Source organism: Sarcophilus harrisii, chromosome 1 (assembly GCF_902635505.1).
Source record: "Sarcophilus harrisii chromosome 1, mSarHar1.11, whole genome shotgun sequence".
NCBI lineage: Eukaryota > Metazoa > Chordata > Mammalia > Dasyuromorphia > Dasyuridae > Sarcophilus > Sarcophilus harrisii.
This window is the reverse complement of record NC_045426.1, coordinates 437,810,872-437,832,602: the sequence shown is the minus strand read 5'-3', so window position 1 is coordinate 437,832,602 and position 21,731 is coordinate 437,810,872. Positions and strand designations below refer to the sequence as shown.

The following is a 21,731-nucleotide window of genomic DNA, read 5'->3' as shown; positions in this document are numbered from 1 at the left end:
AGATTTTTAAAGGTTTCTGTTCATTAATGACACTGATCTAATTGTATTAGATCCTGGAACACTATAAAATTTAATCAATTAAATTCATGGTCATTCAAAAGAAATCAGTTTCAAACTATACTGGAAAGCCAAAGTGGATAAGACATACATCTTGCCCATATTATAATATGAAGCTGGATTTGACACGATATATATATTTATGTGTGTACACCCAGCGTGTATATGTGTGTATATATACCTGCATCTGTATCTACACATACACATATTTGTATATGTGTGTGTAGATTCTATATAGTTATACAGACAAATATATAATCACATATATGCTGCAAAATGGATAAAGCTCCAGTCCCAGAGTCAGGAAAACCTGAATTCAAATCTGACTTCAGACACTTATTAACTGTGAAATCCTGGGAAAATTACATAACTTCTTCCTGTCTCAGTTTCTTCATCTCTAAAATGGAGATGATAATAACAGTTTCTATCTCCCTGGGCTATTGTAAGGATCAAATGGGATAACATATATATGGAGTTTTGCAAATCTTTCAGCAAATTATAAATACTAGCTCTTATTGTTATTTATTATTATTATATTATATTATTGGCATTGGTGTATATATAGGACAGGGCCTTCAAATGAAGGTGAGTCCAAAATGACTAGTTGGAGGAGACTGGGTTGAATTATATTTAGGTCAAAGGAGGAAGAAATAAAAGTAATTTTGTCATTGGAATATACTACCAGCCACCCAAACAGAATGAGAAAATAGATGAGGAGTTTAGGAAAGATCAAAAGTTTGGCACAGAGATTAGAAATATAGTAGTGATAGGGTAGTTCAGATATAGGTACATATTTTGGGGTCATCTTTGCCAAAAATGGAAACTAACTGATTTGCTTGCCTTATTTATAATTTTATAATTCAAATGATAGGGATCCAAAAAGGGGAAATTCCATTTTGGGTCAGATTATTACTAATAAAAATAAAAAAGTTTCTGGGGGTAAAAATGATGAGAACTTTGAGGGGAAACAATCATTCCCTCGAATTTGTGGTAGAGAAAGAGGAAAAACCATTCTGACATGTACCCTAGATTTTGGAAAAAAAATTTCAAAGGGTCCAGAGGAAAGATGGGTAGGATACTATAGCCTAAAGTGCTGTACAATAAGTCATTCAGGAGGTATGCAAGATGTTCAAAATGAGATTCTGAAGATTCAAAGGGAAATGATTTTATTGAGAAGGAAAAAAGGGATTTGTCTGGATAGTGATTTAGATATACAAGGTATTCACCAGAAATTTAGATTTTTAAAAAGAAATATACAAAAAATGGAATCAATATGTAGAAGAAAAAAGACGAATATAAAATTACAAACTTGTTCTGTAAAAATAGCATGTTAAAGCTAATAATGAGCAGAGACTAACAAGGGAAACTTAGCAAAATTATAAGGAAGGGGTTACTACACCAGGAGAAAAAAAGAGAATATCAAAGGCTAAGATTTTCTTTGCAGGACGGATGGCATGATAATATCTGATAATAAAGTGCAGGCAGAGACACCCAGTTATGATTTTGCTTCTTACTCTTTCATGAATAGTACCTTTTGGTTTGGAAATGATGCAACAAAAATGATGAACCAGGAGTTAGAGCCTGAGATAAATTAGAAGATTCTAAGAAAGTACATATCTGCCCATGATTAGTTAAAATCCTAGAGAATTCAAAACAGAGATAGGAAAAAGGTAAAGACTGGCTGACTTGAGCCCACCCCTGAAGTTTAGTCTTCATGAAGGAATTGACCAATGGGAAAAGAGATCTGGCACTGTTGAGGGGAATGGGAAGCTAAGTGGCACATTGGATAGAGCACTGGGCTTGGAATCAGGAAGATTTGTCTTCATTAATTCAAATTTGACCTTGACCCTACCTAACTATGTGATCCTGGGCAAGTTACTTAACCCTGTTTGCCTTAGTTCCTCATCTATAAAATGAACTAGAGAAGAAAAGGGCAAATTATTATCTTTGCCAAGAAAACCTCAAATGAGCCCAAAAAAGGGCTTATAGTAGCCTGTCTAAAATTTATAGAATTGTCCTCGCTTTTCCTTCAAGCTCTGGTCCTAGATCTCCAATTTTTTATTGTTAGAGGCAATCAGGGTCAGGTGATTTGCCTAGGATCACACAACTAGTACGCATCTGAGGCCAAAATTGAACTCAATCATCATGACTCCTTGCTCTGTACAGTTATCTAGTTGCCCCTTCTAGATGTCAATTTTTTTCTTTTTTTCTTTTCTTTTCTTTTTTTTTAATCAATAAGCATTTATTAAGTAACTACTGTGTGGCAGACATTGGACCAAGTGCTAAGGATGCAAAAAGAGGAAAAAGACAGCCCTTGACCTCAAAGAACTTGCAATCAAATGTTAGAGACGACAATCAAGTTTATGTCTTCTTTTCCACTTACCATTCTGGATGTCAAATTTTTTTAGCAAAATCTCTATATGTGAATATCTTCCTAGTACATCAAAATTGGTCTTTTCAAAACAGAACTCCTTACTTCCTTTATAAAACATAATCCCATAAATTCCTTATTTCTGTAGATGATCCTCCCAATCACTCACTGTTATAATAGTTAGTGAGATATATCAGTGGAGCTATTGTGAAAAAGATGGCAGCAATTCAATTCTATAAGTGTTTTCACAAGCAGAACCAGGAGATCATTGCACACAGCAACAAGAAGATTATACAACAATCAGTTCTGATGGACATGGCTCTTTTAGACAATGAGATGATTCAGACCAGTTCCAATGATCTTGTGATGAAGAGAGCCATCTGCACCCAGAGAAAGTATGGAACTGTGGAAAGTATGGAAAGTATGAGCTGAGTATGGAGCACAACATAGCATTTTCACTCTTTTGTTGTTGTTTGCTTGCATTTTGTTCTCTTTCTCATTTTTCCCCCTTTTTGATCTGTTTTTGTGTGTGTGTGTGTGTGTGTGTGTGTGCAGCAAGATTATTGCATAAATATATATATACATATGTTGGATTTAACATATTTTTTAACCATGTTTAACATACATTGGATTACTTGCTGTCTGGGGGAGGGAGTAAGGAAAAGAGGGGGGAAATTTGGAACACAAGATTTTGCAAGGTTTTTCAGTGTTGAAAAATAGTCCATGCAGATGTTTTGAAAACAAAGAGCTTTAATAAAAAATAAATAAATGAAAAATAAGTATTTTCAAATTATGGCTGCCAAAAACTCTAATGAAGCTGCCTATGGGTAAAATATGAAAGCAGAGAAGATCTAGAACTGAGGGTCTGGTATTCTGTAACTTGACCCTTATATTGCAACCGTAAGGAACACTGTATAAGGAAGGAAAACCAAGAAGTCTGGAAATGTTCCTCATGAGTCTCCTTATGACATTATAATGTCCCCAGGGAAGTCTAATCTGCAGGCTGCTCAATGTCTTAGTGACAAAATATGACAGAGGTCTACACTGACAACTGAATCACAAGATCAAGGACAATGACCTTCTTGACATTGCTTTTTGGGTTCTTGTTCTCCCAGACATTCCTATGTCTGAAGTGATGGTATCCTGGTAATCAATAATAAAGCAATACTGGCGTCTACGTTCATAACTCTGGAGTCCTTCATCTCTCCACATCTCATCAGTTGCCAATTCCTGTCATGTCATCTCTTCCATATCATATCTCATGCTAGAACCATAAAATCACAACTTTAGAGCTCAATTTAGGAGGAACTTAGAGACCATCAAGTCCAACGCACTTATTTTAAAGGTGGAGAAAATAAAAATTGGAAAAACTTAAGTGATTTGACAGCCATCATACAGCTTGCAAATATCTGAGGTTGAATTTGAACTGAATTCTCTTAGACTCCAAGCTCCCAGCTCTCAATCTATTATACCATCTTGTATTAGTTTCCCACTCTCCCCCCACAGGCTAATTCAGGCTGGTGTAAGCTTTCTCCTAAAGACCTGTAAGAGTTTACTCTTTAGTCGTTTTACTTCCCTTCTCCCGAACACATCCTTCATATGCCTGCTTATTTAATTTTGCTAATATGGAATTTAATCATGACATTTTCCTGTTCCAACTGTCTTGTAAGGCAAAATACCAAGTTCTTAATTTGGTATTTAAGTACCACCCAGCTTTACTTTCCAGACTTATTTCCTGCTTCACTCATTCTGCATTCCTGCTAAACTAGATGACAGTTGTTTCCTGATCTCATTCTGTACTCTCTGGTCACTATGTGTTCAAGCAGGTTGTCTCCCATGGCCACCTCCTCTAACTTTCTTCTTCCTTCAAAGTTCAGCTCAAGTGGTACCTCCCACCTGAAGCCTTCTCCAAATCCCCCAAGCTTAAAGTGCTCTCTGCCTCTTCAAATGTTAATTCTGGGTCTCTCCAATTTTCTTTTTATCACATTCCAGTGAGACACTCCAAGGCTCTTACCCTCCCAGACTGATTCTTTTGTGAAGGCAAACTAGGTCATCTTTTGCCTCAATGCTCACCTAGCCTTTAACGGGTGTTGCCTCAGACAAACTGAGATCTGGGAAAGACCTAGTTATGAAAGGCTAGGGTTCCCCACTGCATCAATAGCCATCACTAGTTGCTATGTTCTAAATCTTGTCACTGGATATTCCTGACTATGGAAGGAAGAGTGAGACTAATAACTTTGCCCAGCTCTACCTTTCTTAAATCCAATTCATTTACAAGTCAAGACATCATCCTTCTGATGTCATCAGTCCTCTTCAAAGATGGACAAACAAAAACAATCACATTCTACTTTGTATCATACTTATTTTTGGTATAGTCCCACCCCTACACCCACTCCTTTGAAAGCTCCCTGAGGCCAGGATCTGTCTAATTCCCACCCCCACCCCCCTTTAGACTCCACAACCCTAACAGTGCTTTGTACATCAGATGATAAGATCAAAGATTTAAAGATGTTAGGAGATCATATAATTGGAGATCATATAAGCCCAACCCCTCAATTTTCTTTTTTCTTTTGATTTTTAAAAGAATTCATTTTATTTATTTTTATGCATTTTTAAAATTCTGAACTTAATAAACACCAATTGAAATAAACAACACCATAAACACAGAAAAAACATAAAAGAAGGCAAATCCCTCATTTTACAGGGGAAGAAACTGAAGGACAGAAAAATGGAGTGAATTTTGTCCAAATTCTCACAGGCAGCAGGTAGTAGTCAGTCAACAAACATTTATTAAGTGCATATTATGCTAGACACGGTACTGAGTGCTGAGGAGACAAATAAGAAAAAAGAAAGGCAGTCTTGGTGAGGGAAAAGAGGGTTCTTAGGAGAAGTCCTAAACAAGGTAGCCACTGGGAAATAAAAAGACGGCTAGCCTTAAATGGAGGACTGGGGAAGAGCTCTCTGCTGGGCAGGCAGCCCTGCAGGTCACAAAGTGGATAGAGCTTCGAGCTCAAGAAGGCTCAATGTCATGAATTCAAATCTAGCTTCAGACACTTACCATTGTGTAATCTTGGGCAAGTCACTTAATCCTGTTTACTCCAATTTCCTGACCTATAAAATGAATAAAATGGGGAAGGAAATGGCAAACCACTCCAATATCTTTGCCAAGAAAATCTTAAATGGGATTGCAAAGAGTTGAACAACACTCAACAACAATAGTTCTGCTCTGAGGGGTCCCAGGGGCAATGGGTACACATTGAACTGATGGGATCTGGCAGAATGACAGAGTTCCCAGAGGCATGAAAAAAACCAAAGGATATTTTGGAGGGCAAGGGAGGGGATAAGGGTGCTGGCTGGGATACAAGGGGGAAGACTCAAATGCAGTGTTCTTTTAATTGTGTATATAATAGGCACTTAATAAATGTTTATCTGGAGGACAGAATCATGATTTATGGGGTATGACTGACAGCCATGGGAGATGTTCACCTACTGCCTTCAGATTCTTGGTCAGGTGCCCTAGATTTTTTTAAGGTTTATTATGTACTAAACTGTATGTTCTGGGCAACTACCCAATTTTGTCTTGGTACAGTCTAAGTTTGGGTGAAGGCCCAGACTGTAGGGGAGGCTGTTCACTTTGTGATCCAAATGTGATCCACAGCTCACCACTGCCATAGCTATCACCAAAGAGTTACATACAGCCCCCACAGGGTCTTCTAATTTGTGACAGGATAAGGCACATTGCCCCTTAACTCAATCCAAGAGTCAGACTCTCAGTAGGAATAAAACCATAGGTTCTCATTTCAAACATATAAAGGTCTCTTCTATTTTCATTATGATTAGTAGTACTATTATTGTTGTCTAACATAGAGATACAGGTAAGTAATACTAGTAGGATTCAAAGATTTGGAACTAGAAGGGATAGTAACGTGCTCTGACATCCTTGTTTCACAGATGAGCACAGTGAGATTAAAAGACTTGCCTAAATCACACAGGTAACGTGGAGCCCAGCCAGGATTCCAATTCTTGTATTCCATCATTGATACTGGTTCGCTTGTTTAATGTTTTTTTTCCCTCTTTGCCTCTTCAGTTTAGTAAGTTTCTCTACACCCTCCCACCCACAAAAGATCAGTGTGTGTGTTTTAGCATAACTTCATTTTATAAGGAAATAAAGAAAAAAAAATCACAATCCACACATCAAAATTGCTCTCAAAAAAAAAAAAAGCAGAGAAAGGGCTGCTTTGGAAATCTGCCAACAGTCCTAGGGCTCCGGCTGATTTGCATAAAGTGAAACAGATTGTGGGTTGCAAAATGCAAAAACCTTCAATTGAAAGGCAGAGGTGCAAGCTACAAGATGGAATAGGTAGTGCTGCTGGCTTTTGATTCTGGGAGATGCAAGTTCTCTCCGGGCAGATCCTTCACTCTAGACCTTCAGAAAAAGGGAACAGATTAAGGAGACAGGCCATGGGCTCTATCAGCCTCAGAGGGATCACCTTGTCTAGACCCAGCTCTGTTTGATAAGTCTCATCTTTAACCAAGAGGTGGTGGAATGATGGATGGGAGAGTTGAACCCAAATTGTCTGGAAGATCTGATTCAAGTCCTGCATCTGACACAAACTGTCTATGTGACCCTGGACAAGTCGAAAGTCTGACTTCCCTCAAATTCCAGCTAAGTCCTCCACATTATACGAGAGATCTTTCCTGATCTCCCACAAATCTAGAGCCTTTCCTGTGCACTCAATTTTCTGTATACTCTATCCTGCACATATCTGGTCTACACAAAGCTATATACATGTTGTCCTTCCTCATTAGACTGTGAGCTTCTTGAAAGCAGAGACTGTTTATTGGTTTGACTTTGTATCTTTAATTCTTAATACTGTGCCTGGAAATAATAATCACTTAATAAATGCTTGACTTGACAGTCTCCAAGAGTCCTAGTTAACTGACCATACATAAGCTTCAGAAAAGGTGCCAATCTACACTAATAGAAAGGATTCCCTCACCTTTTACCAGTGAAGCCAGAGGTGTACACAAATGCTGCACCTAGTCAACAATTCAAGGGATTTCTGTGACCAACTCACCTAATGTTTTTTCCAAAACTACCTTTTTTCCTTTCATGTATGAATGAAAAAGCTCAGGTTTGAAATGACAATGGAACTCTAAATCAGTAGGTTCTAGAGGTTTGGTTTTTGTGGGATTTTTTTTTTTATAAAGTCCCTGGTTAAAATTCTATTCAGTGAGCCTGTTCACTCAGCTGTATCACATGTGAGAAAAATAAAGTGTGTCTTCTTGTCAGTCCATTATGCTAAAGGATGATGAACTACAGACACTTTCCATTTTGACAGAAGAAAAAAGAAGGGAAAAAAACGTTCAAAAGAGTAACACAATAGAAAAAGGCACCAAACAAACTGAAACTATTCTCTTTATCAAAAAGAACCAACGAGTTAAGGATCTAAAGAAAGTAAACTCCCCCGCTGCCTCTTTCTCACAAAAAAAGGAAGTGAAAGAATCTTCTGAAAGACCAGATCATTAACCAAGTATGTTTTACTGAAACTGGTGAAATGTTAAAGGGTTTTTAGAAGTGGTGTTTATAGAACAGATACTATGAATTTTTCTTAAGTAAAATTACAAACAAATGCTGCATTCATTATACTTCTACCCATTTTGTGCCTTCTTATCTACTGGACGTGTCTGTCCAGGCTATTTCTTAAAAATCTGGCCCCCTGCTGGTTCAATATTAGGAAAACATTTAGCATAACTGATCATATCAATAACGAACCCAACAGAAATCACATGATTATCTCAATAGTTGCAGAAAAAGCCTTTGATAAAATGAAGCACAACATCCTATTTAAAACAAACAACAACACTAGAGAACATAGGAATAAATGGAGCTTACTTTAAAATACTATATATCTAAAACTATCAGCAAATATTATCTATAAAGGGGATAAAGGATAAGTATTCCCAGTACAATCAAGACTGAAGCAAAGATGCCCATTACCACTTCTATTATTTAATATTGTACTAGAAATGTTGGCTCTTGCAACAAGAGAAGAAAAGAAAATTAAAGGAATTAGAAATAGGCAATGAGGAAACAAAACTATCACTCTTTGCAGATCATATGATGTTATACTTAGAAAATCCTGGAGAATCAGCTAAAAAACTACTTGAAATTATTAACAACTTTAGCAAACTTTCATGATATGAAATAAACCCACAGAAATAATCAGCATTTCTATATATTACTAACAAAGCCCAGCAATAAGAAATAGAAAGAGAAATTTCATTTAAAATAACTATAGACAATATAAAATATTTGGGAGTCGATCTGCCAAGATGAACCTAGGAGCTATATGAGCATAAGTATAAAAACATTTCTCTCACAAATAAAGTTAGATTTGAACAAGTGGAAAAATATTAATTGCTCACACATAGGCTAAACCAATATAATAAAAATGATAATTCTATCAAATTACTTTATTTATTTAGTACCATACCAATCAAACTATTTTATATTTTTATATTTTTTAGTTAGAATATTTTATAGTTAGAAAAAATAATAACAAAATTCATCTGGAAGAAGGAAAGGTCAAGAACATTAAGTGAATCAATTTTTAAAAATGCAAAAGAAAGTTGTTCAGCTATATCAGATTTCAAACTCTATTATAAATCAGCAATTATCAAAACAATGTGGTACCAGTTAAGAAAGAGTTGTGAATTAGTGGATTGGATTAAGAAAATTATATGATAGTAATGACCTAAAAATCTAACTGTTTGGAACAAAAACTCATTATTTGAGAAAAACTGCTGAGAAAATTATCAAGACAGTACCAAAGGACCCATAACCAAAAAGTATCACTCTTTTCCAGAGAGAGAACTGATGAACTCTGAATGCAAATTGAAGTATAATTTTTCACTTTATTTTTCTTGCTTTTTTTGGATTTGACTAATATGGAAATAAGTTTTGCATAATTTCACATTTATGATTGATATATTGTTTGTCTCTCAGTGGGTGGAGGAGGAACAAGAAGGAAAGAGAGAATTTGGAACTCAAAATTTAAAACAAAAATAATATTAATAACAAAGAAATAATAATAAATTAATTTAAAATAAATTATTTAATAATTTTTTTAACTTCTGGGAAAACTAGAAAACAATATGATCGAAATTAGGTTTAGACAAGTGTTTCACCAAGATAAGACATGATTTACACATAAAGGGTGATACCATAAATTAAGAGAGCATGAAATAATTTATCTTTCAGATTTATTGATAAGGGAAGAATTTAAAACCAAAGAAGATATAGAGAGCATTACAAAATGTAAAATAGATCATTTTTAAAACATAAAATCAAAAAAAATTTACCCCCCAAAATCAATGCAATCAAAATTATAAGAAAGGCAGAAATCTGGGGAAAATTACATTACAAGTATCTTTGATAAATGCCTTATTTCTCAAATACATAGAAAACTGAGTCAAATTTATAAAAATACAAGTCTTTACCTCACTGATAATGGTCAAAGGATATGAATAGTTTTCAGGCAGAAAAATCAAAAGTATCTCTAGTTATATGAAAAAGATGCTCTAAATCACTACTGCTCAGAGAAATTAAAATTAAAACAACTCTGAGGTACCACCTCACATCTATCAGGGTAGCTAATATGACAAAAAAGGAAAATGTTGGATGTTGGAGGGAATGTGGGAAAGCTGAAATACTAATTCATTGATCCAATCATTCTAGAAAGCAATTTGGAACTATGCCCAAAGGGCTATAAAACTGTTCATACCCTTTGTCCCAGCAATACCACTGCTAGGTCTATATTACAAAGACATCCAAAAAATGGAAGTGGACTTATTATACAAAAATATTTCTAGCAGCTCTTGCTGTGGTGATTAAGAATTGGACATCCAAGGGATACCCATCAATTGGAGAATGGCTAAATGAGTTGTGATATGATTGTTAAGGAATATTATTGTGCTATAAGAAACAACAGGCAGAATGATTCAGAAAAACCTGGAAAAACTTAGATGAAATGATGCATAGTGAAACAAACAGAACCAGAAAAACATTGTCCACAGTAATAGCAATATTATTCAAGAAAGAATTATGAATGATTTAGCTGTTCTCAGCATTACAATGATCCAAAACAATGCCAAAGGACTAATGATAAAGCATACTATTTGTCTCCAAAAAAAATTGATATTGATTAAATACAGACTGCAACATCCTATTTTTCACTTGCTTTATTTCTTTTTTTTTTCTTTTATTTAAGTCTTCTTGTATAAAATTATTAATTTGGAAATATTTTATATAATTGCACATGGATAACCTATATTTGCTTATAATCTCAGAGAGGAAGGAAAAGAGAAAGGGATAGAATTTGGAACTTAAAACTTTAAATAAAATTAAAATGTTAAATATATTTAAAATGTGGTTCCCTGACCTTGGAACTATTTGTCTAATCTGAAGGTGTTGAATTTGGGGAAAACCAGAATATAGTAATGAGTACTAGAAGCCTAGAGTGTGTTACAATCGATTTTTGCATGTGTGTGGTTTCTAATAGATTTCTTCTGTAGGTTTGTGTAGTTCCCTTTTCCTCCTCCCCAAGTGAAATTCCTAGAAGTTCCTAGACCCTAGAGTAAATGAATACCCTAAAATAGCCCAATAATGGTGCAAGGGAGTGGTAGGCCTGGTTTCCCAACTCAATCTCTTTTTGCCTGTTTTTTCAACTATAGAATCAGGATAATAATAGTAACTATCTTATAGAGTAGTTCTGAGGATCAAATGAAATTATATTTATAAAAAGTGCCAAGTATAGGACCTGGCACATAGTAGGTTCTATATAAATGCTTATTCCCTCCTCATTTATTTTCCAGGGTAGTTGTCAAGAAGACCACACAGGTAATACTTATAAAGTGTCTAGCAAACTGCCTGAGTTATATAGTGAATGCTTAATCAGTACTTATTTCTTTTTTTTCTAAAATACATTTTTTCTGGGACAATGGACAGGACTCCTCTTCAAAGATTCTTGAGATGTTGGAGTCAGAAAGAAATTTTGTTGTTAATCGATTGTTTTTTCGGTTGTATCCTACTTTTTTTTTTTCTTTGCAAAGATCCTGGAGTAGTTTGCCATTTTCTTCTCCAGCTCATTTTACAGATGAAGAAACTGAGGCAAACAGGGTTAAGGGACCTGTCCAGGGTCACACAGCTATTGAGAAATTTAGAGATCATCCAATCTGATCCCATAATTTAATAGATGAGGAAACTAAGATTTGAAAGGTGAAATAATTTGTCCATTCCAGCAAGAAAAGATTCTCAATCCTACCATAATAGCTTGGTATGTAAAGATTTATTGACCTGATTAAGTTATTAGTGGTTATAAGTTAACCTTTTCATCAGAAGAACTTCTACCCTGGGGCTCCTTGTCAATGAGTGAAAGTCTCACGTGATAGCCCCCCTTCCCTCAAGCTTAATAATCACCATCAAATCTACTCTCCCATCTCTCCCAAAGGGTGTGTCCTCCTACTCCCCAAGGGGGCCCCTCACAATTCCTTTGCCATTCCAGACCAAAGGGCTCCTCCCTTACCACTCCCCCAAATTCTTTATCTCCCTCTCCCCACTAGAACATAAGGTCTTTGTGGGGAGGGACTCACTAATCTTTTCTGGTTGTATCTTTAGTATCTGTGTTTTGTATGTAGTCATCTTGACAAACAATCTTTTCCTTCATTTAGAAAGCTTTTTTGGGGGGTGGTGTTGTTGAAGAATTTCAGCTCATTAGCTATTCCACACAATGTAAATAACTTTCATTAGAATATCAAGTCAGTAGTTGTTACCCTGAGCAGGTGAGGCAATATTCAACGACGGTGAGTGGTCTCCCAAGCAGGGCAGAGAGAGATAAAAACAATCCTAGGGTGAGAATGTGGGTTATAGCTCATCCTCAGCAGAATATCCAACCATGCTATCCCCTTCATGAACTCATTAAAGCTCAGCACTCCCCCACTACACTCCCTTCCATCCTTTCTGGGACTATCCCAGTTTATCTTGATTCTAGCACAATCTGCACAGTTCTGGCAGGCAAGATTTCATATTGTGCGATCTAATCCCCATGCACTGACTCCCAGATCACTTCGTGGTTATGGTAAGGTTTCCCCACTCATTAATTTTACCCCCATGATTGCCCTGTACCTCCCATATTTCACTTTTCCCTCAAATTCACCCATCTTCCAAATTTTGTTTTATCCTTTGAGGGCATCCAACACTATTAATGTTAGCTTTTCAACCTTTTGCTCTCTCAACTGAAACTGCTGTCTTCAAAGTTATTGGTAATCTCTCTCTTAATTAATTAGTTGCAGAATCTGATTGATTTTTCCAGTCGTCACCCTTCTTTATTTTTCTGCTACATTTAACATTGTTGACTGCTTTCTTCATCTGAATCTTTATTCTCATCTCTCTTAAATTGTGGAAAACAATCTCTCTCTCTCTCTCTCTCTCTCTCTCTCTCTCTCTCTCTCTCTCTCTCTCTCTCACACACACATTCACACATACACGCACTACCCTTTTATGTGAACATTTTCAAAACTTGAAAACAAAAATTTCTGTTTAAAAATCTTCCAAATGAAGAATTTCAGTGGAGCGACTTGTAAAAATATTAAAAATGCAACAACCTTCCACTTAGTTTATGAAAACTGATTAATATAAGAGAATATGAAAATCTAACAGCCAGAGAGCGTTTTAAAAATACATTTTTACTTTTATCTTGTTTTTACATTGCCAAAATTTCTACCAGTAATTTTTCCATCTCCTCCCCCCCTCAGAGAGCCAGTCCATATAGCAAACAGTATTTTTCTTTTTTGTTGTTGTTTTTTCTCTTTTTTTAATTTTAAAATTAAAAAGTTTTTTTTATTTTGAAAAAAATTTCTTTATAACATTATCCCTTGCACTCTCTTCTGTTCCGACTTTTCCCTCCCTTCCTCCACCCCCTCCATCAGATGGCAAGCAGTCCTATACATGTTAAATATGTCACAGTATATAATAGATACAATATATGCAAATGGTATTTTTCAAGGAAAAAAAAAAGGGAAATCAATTATCAAAGCCAATCAACGCAAAAAAGATCTCAAAATATAATCATTGGTTCACATACATGGATATCCTACTGATACAAAGGAGTGAAAGTGTTTTCTCATATCTCTTCTTTTGGTCTTGGTTCTTCTTTCTAATTTTGCTACATTCACTTCTGATTATTTTACAATTGTTCTTTCCCTTTACAATGTAGTAGTCATTGTGCATATTGTTTTCTTAACTCTGCTTGCTTTGCTCTGAATTAGTTTAGTTTTTCCAGCCTTCTCTGTATTCATTTGTCATTTCTTATACTTTAGTGATATTCCATTATATTCATATACTAAAATTTGTGTAGACAGTCCCCCCAAAATGAGGATCTATACCTATTCTTTGCTACCATAAAAAAGTGCTGCTGTAAATATTTTAGTATATATGGAATCTTTTGCTTGTCAATGGCCTCCTTGATATGTATGCCTACTAGTGAAATCTCTGGATCAAAGAATATGGACATTTTTGTCACTTTATATAACTGTCAACTTTATATAAGTTTTGTCAGCCTTATATAACTTTATATAAAGTTTTGTCAACTTTATATAACTTTATATTTTTGTCACTTCCATAACTCCAAATTGCTTTCTAAAATGGTTGTACTGGTTCAGAGCTAAAAACAATGCATTAATATGCCTATCTTCCCCCAGCCCCTCCAGCATTAATCATTTCCATCTTTTGTCATCTTTGCTAATTTGCAGAGTGTATAATGAAACTATAGAACCATATATATAATATTTTAATAATATCCAAATTTCAGTGATAATCTTTGCATATTCATTGCATAGGATTGAAAAGTATTATGATTTATTAAGTACAATCAATGATACATTTTCCCACTTGAATTTACATATCTTTATGAGACATGTTTTAGAACAACCATTATCAAAATTAACTGAACTTAGAATTTTCAAAAATAATATATATTCAATTACATTGCTCTCATTAAGATATTGTTGTTAATAATACTTTAGCGAGAAAAAAGATTTTTCTTAACAATAAATGCTTTTAAAAATATTAATTTATCTTCATTTTATCCTTTTTATTGTGATTTTGTGTAAATTTTATAATATACACAATTATTAGTATTGTACTGCACATGTGAGAGCGTTGGATACCTAGAGAATAGAAAAACCTCTAGGAGATAGGAGAAGGGCATTGAAATTAAAGTAGGAGGATGCCAAAGATAAACTTTGCCTACTTGGCAATATTTCCCATGGTTCTTGGCAGAAAATAATCTTGGCACCATTAAGTTATCTCCCATGCTACCTACATAGACATTCTCTAGCACACAAAAACAGCTCAATGAATTAACCACTCATTAGGCTGGATTCTACCTTCTGTTAGGAAAGGGTTAGAAAATACAATTAAGTAGGCAGTACCCTAGGTAAAGGAACTAGATGAGTAAAAATCATATTATTTCTAAGTTAATAACTGTAGTACATTTTATATAAGGACAACAATTTGTTTGACATTGATAACAATGAAAGATTAAATTACGGTCGGAAGAATGAAAGAACCAATCCTAATTACTTCAATTTCATTGTGTGGTACAATATACATCAGCAAAGTATGGTATATATCCAATTTAAGTAAGAGATGACTCTTGTGGCCAAGAATAGAAATAAATATTTTTGGTAGAATGCCTACAAACATCCCACTGAAAAAGTATGATAGAATGCTTACATCATTGGTGAGAAAAGATAAACAAAGGGATTTAAGACTGAGTAGAGGCAATTTGTCTACATAATATCTCACTTCTTGAGCAATTTGTCTACATAATATCTCACTTCTTGATTTACAATTAACAATGAATTTACATACTCATATATTTAGATGAATTGTAGAAGCTGCTGAAATCAAAAGTATATTTATTTCCTAAAGAAAATTTGATAAAACAAATATAAAACTCCAGCAAAATGTTTCATTAGCCAAGAAATACTTCTCAAAAGATAGAATCAATAATATTTATTCTTTCTGAATTCCAATCTTAAGGAGTTTCAATTCATTATTGAATTTATTACCTAAAGTATACTGGATTAGTTAATTTCATCACACCAAGTCAAGCAAATTCTGAATGCCTAGAAATTGAGAATTTTCTCAGAGTAACAAATCAGAATAATCGTTCTATCCCCTCCCTGTTAAAGAGTTTAAAACAACTTTAAAAAAATACAAAGTTTACATCACGAACTACAAGAATGATTGTAGATGACCTCTAAGGTCCCTTCCAGCTCTAAATCCATCTTCTGATCTTCTGGCCTAGGCCAGCCCTGCTGAAATGTTTGTATAAATTAGCTTCAGACTCAAAATCTATTTTGGTTAACTTTTCATTTGCAGAATCACTGGTGTATGATGTAGTAATGACCTGGGCTCTAACCCTGCATCTCCTATTTAGCTATGTAAACTAATATCATTACTTTATGTCTAAGTTTCAGCTTCTTCATCTGTAAAATGGGGATAGCAATCCTTCCTATACTTAGGGATTTTTATTTTGTATTAATTCTATGATTTCATTGGTATTGTAAACTACCAATGAAGAAATTTTCTCTACCAATTCAGATCAGCCCCTGCACTCATTATTAACTGGGAGCCTGTAAATGTTTTAAAAATTGATAACTATTTTAATATAATTGATGTCCTTTAATTCTATGCATTTTATTTTCTATATTTTTATAATATTATTCTGAGAAGGATTCACCAGATAGCCAAAGAGATCCATGACCCCAAAAAGCTTTAAGAACCCTTGCTTTGCAATTTTCAGATGAAGAAATCAAAGCCATCTATAGACACAGGAAAAAAATGTTCTAAATAACTATTTATGTGCAATGCAATGCAATGTGCAATGCAAGAAATGCAAACTAAAACAACTCTGAGGTATCACCTTAGACTATCAGTTTGGCTACTATGACAGAAAAGAAAAGTGATTGATATTGGAGAAGATATAGAAAAATGAGGATACTAATACATTCTTGATGGATGGGATACAATTATTCTGGAGAGCAATTTAGAACTATGCCCAAAGGGCAATCAAACGGCACATACTCTTTGATCTAATAATACCACTATTAGGTCTGTATCTCATTTGAACCCCTCCTACAGGTGTCCTAGCTTTTTTGGCTTGGGAAACAAAGTTAAGAAGGGCCTGTCTGACTTCTGGCCCAATGCTCTATCCACTGTGATATAAGTTGAATCAAATGAAATAATATGTAAAATGTTTTATAACATAAAGTGCTGAATACATGTAAATTATTGTTATTACTAATAAATGGAAAATTCTTTCCATAGGGTCTTCAAATTTGGTCCAATATATTTTTTTTAATAGCCTTTTATTTACAAGTTATATGCATGGGTAATTTTACAGCATTGACAATTGCCAAACCTTTTGTTCCAATTTTCCCCTTCCTTCCCCCCACCCTCTCCCCTAGATGGCAGGATGACCAGTAGATGTTAAATATATTAAAGTATAAATTAGATACACAATAAATATACATGATCAAACCATTATTTTGCTGTGCAAAAAGAATCGGACTCTGAAATCCAATGTATTTTTTAAAAAGACATATACATGGTTTATTTTGCTAGGTTCTGGATGAGTTAAGGAACATATAAGCAAATAAGGAGCATATGAGCACCAAAGTGAATATTCTCAAAATACTTTCTCATTCTGATTCATTCTGGTTCATATTGGAATAGCCTTGGTCTCATCCTAGAGCCATTAGGTGTTTCCGTGGAGGGAGTTGTGGGCCTGGAGTGAAGAAGACTCATTTTCTGAGCTCAAATCTGGCTTCAGACACTTTCCTGCTGTGCTGACCCTGAGCAAGTCACTTAACTCTTTGCCTCAGTTTCTTCATCTGTAAAATGAGATGGAGAAGAAATGACCAAGCCACCCTACAATCATTATCAAGAAAACTTTCAAAGGAGGTCTCAGAGTCAGACACGACCCAAAAACATCATTTCCACATTACTGATTATAGCCAATTTTTAGTTATCCAAGCCAGTGTGAGACAAGGCTATTTTACTTTCAATGGACCTGTGATGTGAGTATTTCTTCTATCATTTCAGATCACAATCCATCCATACCAATACTTGTCCTGAATCTTATACTTTGGATATAGCCAATGGCCTGGAGGTATTCCCCATAGTCTTTGTTGTTGTTGATCCCAAGGTATTAAGGCACTCAGAATGTCCCTCTGTTGGCCCTTAAGCTTGCTAGATAATGAGATCACCTCTTTTCCCATTACATTTCCTTAATATCCCTTAGGTCATTTTTTTACATTCGTGTAGTACTGATTGAATACTGAATTTGAAGAAGACCTGGGTTCAAATCCCACCTCTGAAATTTAGTAGTTGTGTAATGAAGAAGTCTGGAGTCATTTAAAGTCTTTAAGCATCCATTTAGGGTCCTGATCTATAAAGTAGACATAATAATGGTTATACTATCTACTTCTTAAGGTTATGAAGCTCAAATGAAAAATATAATCTATTTGAATGCCTATATGTCTATCTGTTGTCCTTTGAGTGATCCATAACTTTCACTCTTTAATATTTGTTGGTTAATAGAGAAGACAAATAAAATGGCTAGATTATATAGGTTTCTTTCACTCTCTCCCATCTATTTTAACATAATAGCTTCTCTCAAATTACTTTTCCTAAATGGAAACTTTGATGATCTCATCCCTCTGGTTAAAAATCTTGCATGGCTCCCACTTGCCTTTCAAATAAAGTCCAAATTTCTTTTTTTTTTTGGAGGGGGGGCAATTTAATCATTTCATTAGCAAGCCCAACAAGTTATTAAAAAGAATGATCCTTTGGCCATCTCTTTTAGGCCAAAGACATACACTGTATCAAGAGTTTCTTGGAACTTATGAGGGGTGACAATGTGAAAGGAAAAATTAAATCGAAACTTCTTAGTCATGTAAGATTCAGCTTCTTAAACTGTGTGTGGTTCATGATCCCATATAAGATCTTGTAAATGAATTTTGGCGTTGTGAAATTATGATAATTATTATTAAATGTTCGATTTGTATACTATTTTATATACCTATATGCTGGAATCACATAAAAATGTCTTAAGCGAAAAGGGGTCATGACTGGAAAAAGTTTAAGAAGCTCTGTTTTAAAGTAATCTGGTTTCAACTTTTCTTTCCAGCCTTATGTGAGAGTTGTCTCCTTTTCATATCTTATATTCAAACCAAGTGTGTCTCTGAACTCATCTGGGACTTTTCTGTCAGGTCTTTTCCTATGCTATTTTCTATATGAAATGTACTAGCAATATTAACAATTTAAATTTATAAAATACTTTAAGGCTTATAAGCTTTTTTTTTTTTTCACCTCCCCATTCAAGGACTTTCTCCATTTTTCAGAGGAAAAACACTAAGCCTCAGAAATTTTTAATAGGTTATGTAAAGTTAGGCAACAAGCAAAGAAGGATTTGAACCCAGTCTTCCCCACTACTATTGCTACAATACTATAAGCTTCTGACCTATGTCTTTGCTTCTTCAATCTTATCTCTTTCTTTAAGAATTAGTTTATCCAATAGATAAATAGTCAAAAGACATGAACAGACAATTTTTAGATGATAAATGAAAGCCTTCTAAAGTCATATTAAAAAATGCTCTAGATCATTACTGATCAGAGAAATGAAAATTAAAGCAAGTTTGAGGTACTACCTCACACCTTTCAGATTGGCTAGAATGACAGGAAAAAATAATGATGAATGTTGGAGGAGATGTGGGAAAACTGGGACACTGATACATTGTTGGTGGAATTGTGAAATGATCCAACCATTCTGGAGAGTCATTTGGAACTATGCCCAAAGGGAATATATACCCTTCCACCCAGCAGTGCCACTATTGTCCCAAGGAAATCATAAAGGGGGGGGGGGGGGGGAACATATATACAAAAATGTTTGGCAGCTCTTTTTGTTTTAGAAAGGAATGGGAAAATGAATAGATGCCCATCAATTGGGGAATGGTTGAATAAGTTGTGGTATATGAAGGTAATGGAATGTTATTTTATTTTTAAAATGATGAACAAGTTGATTTTAGAAAGACTTGGAAAGATTTAGAGGAACTGATGCTGAGGGAAACAAGCAAAACCAGGAACTATTATACACAGAAACAGCAAGATTGTGCAATGATCAATTATGAAGGACTTGGTTTTTCTCAGTGGTTCAGTGATCCAAGACAAGACCAGAAAACTCTGGATAGAAAATGCCATCTGTATCCAGAAAGAGAACTGGAGATTGAATATAAACCAAAACATTCTATGTTCGCTTCTTTTTTCCTCTTGTGGTTTCCCCCCTTTATTCTGATTTTTCTCTTCCAACATGATTCATAAAGAAATGTGTGCTTTAAAAGTTAATGTACATGTATAACCAGAAAAATAAAACAACAAAAAAATTAGCTTATATTTTTATCCAAGTGTTGTTTTCTAAGTGGAGAGCAGGAAGGGGTAGGTGGGAAGGCTAAGAGAAAATTTGGAACTGAAAACTGTGAAAAACAAAGGTTAAAATTGTTTTTGCATGCAATGGGAAAAAAGAAAATATTTAAAAAGAAAGAAAATGAGTTTATGTGCTAAATATATCTTGAAGCTTAACTTGATTCCAACCCTTTATCCTAGTGAAGCCAAAAATAATACCTTTTCTTAGGAAATCTCATACTATTTGATATTTACACAAGCATTCATGTTTTGTTTTTGTCTTGTCATTATTTATATGTGTTAACTTTCTTTTTAAATCATCAATTTTTTGAGGAAAGAACTTCCTATGGTATCCTAACAGCGCTTAGAATAGTGCTCCACATATAAGAAGTAGTCATCAAGTATTTCTTGAATTGAATAATATCATAAAGTATTTTATGCTTTGCAAAGCAACATCCTAACAAAGCTTCTATGAAGTAGATAATAAAAATATATTTTTCATTTCACTGATGAAAAAATGGGAGTTCAAAGGTGCTTATCCAGACTTACCTGTTAGATATCAAAGCCAAGATTTGAATCCTTCCCCAAACTTTAAAATCCATTATGCTTTGTTGGAATATGGATTGAGGAGTTTTCATAAGGAAAATCCTCCAGCAATACAAGTCAGCAATACAGTCCAGCAATACAAGTCGTTTCACTCACTTAAATTCTCCCAGAGAACAGAGGTTAGCTTTCAAGGTTACCTTTCTATTCTCCATACCATTCTCCTTCTATACATCATGCTACCTTTGTATAATTCAGAAATTATCCAGAAATGATTGCAAATTTAACTTAAATTTGTCTCCCACCAAACCTTTTATCAGAACTACAAAGTACCTAAATAAAAAGTATCTTGAAAGGAAGCCACCAGTGGAGTGCCTTAGACAGCTGTACATTTTGGTGACATGTTCATCAAATTTATGGATGAGCCGAAGCTGGGTTGCTAACACAATGCATGATAGAGTTAGCATTCAAAAAAGTCTTGACAGCATAAAAGGCCAAGTCTAATAAGATAAAATGGAATAGAATAAATGGAGTTTTTTTACTTGAATTAAAGAAATAAAGATTGACTTTGGATGGGGGCAAGAAACAGGGGGAGGGGAGATGACTAGATAGAAGTTTGTTCAAAAAGATCTGGGTGGACTACAGACTCAGAATGGGCGCTCACTTTAGCAGCACATATACTAAAATTGGAACAATACAGAAAAGATGGCCCCTGCACAAGGATGACATGCAAATTCGTGAAGCAAACTCAGTATGACATATTGATCATCAATAAGCATTTATTAAGTACTGGAATTCATATCCTCTGTCCTTTCTTCCCTATTCTCACTTACAAGTTTGGCCATAAAGAGCTGAAATTCTGTAATTCTGACTTTTCCAAGTTTCATTTCTTCTTTTTTTCCCCTCTTATCAACTAGTTGATAAAGGAGTTAAAAATAAGTAAAGTTTCCAGAAAGGAAGAGGGAAAAATAGGGACTGCAAAAGAAAATGAAAGACCAAAGATCTGAAAAAAATCTATAAATACATACAATTTTTCTGGAAAATATAGCATTGATGGTATTTATAGAAACATTTTAAAAACAACCTTTTATCCCCCACCCTCCCAAATTTTTTGATATTGAGTCCATTTTAAAAAATAGAAATCAATTTTATTAGTGATAAATCAAACATGACTAATCAAAAGTAGAAAGCAATTAGGACCTTATATATCTGGACTGATGATGACATTAG

At 34.6% G+C, this 21,731-nt stretch overlaps 1 pseudogene; it reads left to right on the top strand.

Moving 5' to 3' along the window:
* Positions 1 to 21,157: 21,157 nt before the first annotated feature.
* On the top strand, positions 21,158 to 21,258 carry LOC111719006 (annotated as a pseudogene).
* The last annotated feature ends 473 nt before the right edge of the window (positions 21,259 to 21,731 follow it).